This window comes from Oryzias melastigma, linkage group LG18, assembly GCF_002922805.2.
Source record: "Oryzias melastigma strain HK-1 linkage group LG18, ASM292280v2, whole genome shotgun sequence".
Lineage (NCBI taxonomy): Eukaryota > Metazoa > Chordata > Actinopteri > Beloniformes > Adrianichthyidae > Oryzias > Oryzias melastigma.
Window position 1 is genome coordinate 12138317 of NC_050529.1, and position 4263 is coordinate 12142579.

A 4263-nucleotide genomic window follows, 5' to 3' on the forward strand; every position below is an offset into this window, starting at 1 on the left:
AAAAAAAAAAAAAAAGCAGAAAAAAGTCGCATATAAGTCACAGCTGTGAAAAATGCACAACGAAGACGAACAAAATCATATATATATGTCACACAGGAGTATGAGTCACAGCTACCAAAAAAGGCATATTAAAGAAAAAAACTATGTAGGTCACATTAAAGTATAAGTCACAGCTGCATAATAAAGAAGAAAAGAAATCACAAATAAGTCACACTGCAGTATAAGTCACAGCTGCAAAAATACATGAATTAAAAATCCCATGTTGCACTGCAGTATAAGTCACAGCTGCAAAAAATACATGAATTAAAAATCCCATGTTGCACTGCAGTATAAGTCACAGCTGCAAAAAAAAACGTAATAAAGAAGAAAAAATCATATATAAGTCGCACTGGAGTAAAAGTCGCAGCTGCAAAAGAGAAAAAAAACGAAAAAAACCCAGAAGTTTCACTTGAGTGTAAGTCACAGCTGCAAAAAAGAAGCATAATAAAGAAGAGAAAAAAATCATATAAGTCACACTAGCGTTTATAGTCATACGTTTAGGAGAAATTTAATTAGCAAAATACGGGAACAAGAATGGACATTTTATTTTAGCGCCCTCTGGTGGTTTTTGGTATGTATTTTTAAATAATCACATTTAACCCCGTTCAAACTCTGCAAAAATAAAACCCAGACTTATAGTCTGAAAAATACTGGATGTTCCTCTGGTTCATGACAACCATCAGGAGGGAGGAGGGGCCGGCAGCTGGGTGGCTCCATTGGTGAATCATGGGTCTTTAGAAACATATATTCTTGTACACGACCCTTTATGCAGACAAACAGACTGAAAGCAAAGTATTACTTCTCCTTATAATAATCCACCAGACAGTGCATTTGGGTTCTTCTATTGATTGAAAGCATTTGAGGAAAGTTTGAAGGTACTTCTTACAGAAACAGAACGTTTCGTCAGTTGTGTTTAAGTGGATGTGTTTAGGAGGAGAAGGTTGCACGTTACAAAACACAAACAAACATGAGGACATTTTCATAATTATCAGTCATGACGCTGCACATTGGAGTTTCACAGTGTTGGTTTGAGTATGGTGGGGGTTGAAGGCTACAGATAATCTATGATGCCTTGTCCACACAGACACTGAGCAGCCCCCAGCAGCTTTATTTGCTGGGTCATCAGGTTATCTCAACAAGAGTGTTTGATCTAGCGGAGTCAATACTTGTCTGCATGCATGCATGCGTGTGTGTGTGGAACATGTGAGTTTGTAGCACGTGTGCAGTTCAGCCCTTTAAATCAAAATTAATCACATCAGATTTGAAATCCGACATATAACATTTGCTTTAAACACTACACACAACTTTGTGTTTCTGTCATGAAAACTTTTCCTTCATTAGTGTGTTTAGAAATGCTCTCAGCTCCACTTCAGTTGTTAAACTCTACATTCAGCTGAGCACTGCAGCTAGACAGTTTAAGATTAAAGTCGGATCTAAACTACAAAATCTGAATATTCTTTCTTTGTATCTCATGAGGTTTTGTGTTTGTCTTCACACTCAGCTGCCTTGGTATTATTTATATTTAGCTTCTGTTTTTGTGTTTGTGCTCCATAATGAGGCTTGTTATGCTAGCTGGAACACTTATTGTAATTTGAAAACTGATTTACCTTTCAGATTTTGACTTCAGATATTAATTTGAAATACATCATTTACTATTATGAGTACATCTCTTACATTTCTACAGATTTTACATCTTTTTTTTGTATATCCTTAATATTAATTGCTGTTTTCTTTAGGGTAATAAAAGATTTTTCAACACAAAAAAAGTCAATAAAATATTTATTAGTGATTTATTTCTATATGATCTCATATTTTAAACTTGCTTCCTCACATTAAAGCTGGTTGTAATCAAGGAGGGTTTTCCCAGCATTTAATCCCAGTCAAACTTCCCTCCAGGAGCGAGGGGATGACCCTCTGAAGTACTTGTTTTACTCCCAAGGCACAATCAGATAAACCAAAAACTGAGTACACCCTTGAAAAATCAATACATCAGGCTTAGCTTGGTGAGAGGGGAAAAGCTAATTCATCACAGAAACACAAAGGAATGGATGAAGAACACAAAGCTGTGCTTGTGAGACAGTTTTAGAGGACAGGGAGTGTTTCTGAATTACATGTCATGAGTGGAAATGAACACTCAGGTTATAGACGGAGTTGAAAGTGAGGTACGAGTATAAAGGTGTTTGCTTTGTTTTTTCCATTTACATTCTGTTGTTGGAAAGAAAAACAAAAGGAACGTTAGTGCAGCTGCTGTGTCACATGTACACACTGGATTTAAATGGGAAAACACAAAAACAAGAGTCAGAGGGGTCAATAGGAGTCTGAAACTGTAAAAACTCATCACAATATAAAATCAAAGCTAAAACTATCTTGTAAATATGCAACATAAACATCACCAAAATTAAAATTGGTCTTGTGGCAAAATGTTTCAGTACTTAGTGAATAACTAGTTAGAAATTATGACAAACTCTGATAGGTCATATAGCTACAATTAATGCAAACTATTGAGTTTTATTGCTAGTAAATTTAAAATATTTGAAAATGTGTGTTCTGTATTATGTTTATACTACATAAAAGATCAAGTTCAACATGACCTGTAGATTAATTTTGCTGCTGAACATTATCGACTTTTTTACAAGGAGAAAGCAGACGCATGCTGGGGTAAAACCCACGGTGCTGAGAAAGTGTTATTGACTGTAAAGAGGTCCAAGTATTTTAAAGAGTTATTTACTCCAGACAGCAGTGGATGCAGTTTGTTAATCTTGGACAAGGATAGACTTTTGTTTAGTACTTCTTAATAAAGATCCAATTTTCGAACAAAACTTCCCATAAGCTTCTGTTCAAATAGGCTGCATGGTTGTGTTGTGGAGTTTTGCATGTTCTCACTGTGGGTTTTCTCCGACTTCCTCCTAATTACTAGCTGAACTCTGAACTTGCATAAAATTCCTCAGCGAATTAAATTGGCCAAAACTTTAGCATGTTGCTAAAAGAAAAGCTAAACTCTAAATTAGCCTAAAAACTCCAGTAGTTGACAATTAGTGAAAAATGTTAGCATATTGCTAAAATATTAGCTAAACTCCAAATTAGCATAAAAAATCTAATTAGAGGCCAAATTAACCCCCAAAAAGCTAGCTGAACTCTTAAATAGCCAAAATTCAAAAAGTTAGCCTGTTTCTAAAATCAAAGCTAAATTCTAAATTACCCCAGAACAATTTCAGTAGATGTCAAATTAGCCAAAAACATCAGCATTTTGCTAAATTATTAGCTAAACCTCAAATTAGCATAAAATTCCTCAGTAAACTAAATTAGTCAAAATTGTTAGCCTGCTGCTTAAATGGAAGCTAAACTCTAAATTAGCCTAAAAACACAGTAAATAACAAATTAGCCAAAAATGTTAGCATGTTGTTAAAATAGTAGCTTATCTCCAAATTTTTAAGGGATTACCATTTTATTTTTCTTCATCCAGAGAGCCACCATGGAGAGACAAAAGAGCCAGACCCCTGGTCTAAACTGTCCCTCAGTGTGAATGTGTGGCCCCACAGACTGGAGATCTGTTCAGGGTGTACCCCGCTTTTGCCAAACAGAAACTGGGTTGGCTTCAGCAACCCCATGACCCTGAAAGGGATTCTGCAGGTTCTGAAGATGGATGGAGCAGTCGTCCCTTAATCAGAGGATCACAGGTTTACACTTTACCTGTCCATTCATCAAAGTGTCCTTGAGTAAGACACTGAAACCTCCTAGTGGCCACAGGTTGGTATTATGTATGGCAGACGATTCTCCATCAGTGTGTGGCTCTAGAACAGGGGTCACCAACCTTTTTGAACCTGCGGGCTACTTCATGGGTACTGAATCATACGAAGGGCTACCAGTTTGAAATAATAAATTTGCTTAGTTTGCCTTTAGTTATTCATTATTAATAATAATAATGATACTTCTCTATGTGAAGACTCTGATTTCTTAGCATAATTATCAATAATGACAACAAGCTCGGAAACAGATATCAATATTCAGAACTTTATTAATCTCAACAGATCTTGTCACATTTTGAGGTAATAACCAAATGAAATGTTATTAACAAAATTATAACAGCGCCCGCTGTGCTGTACTCAGACAGACACTTCAGAAGCGCATTTAATTAGAAAAAAAAAGTCAATTTCCATTACAGTTCTGTGAAAAATATCCATCCATTTCATACCAGCTCCTCTACACGCAATAACTTTTTTTTTG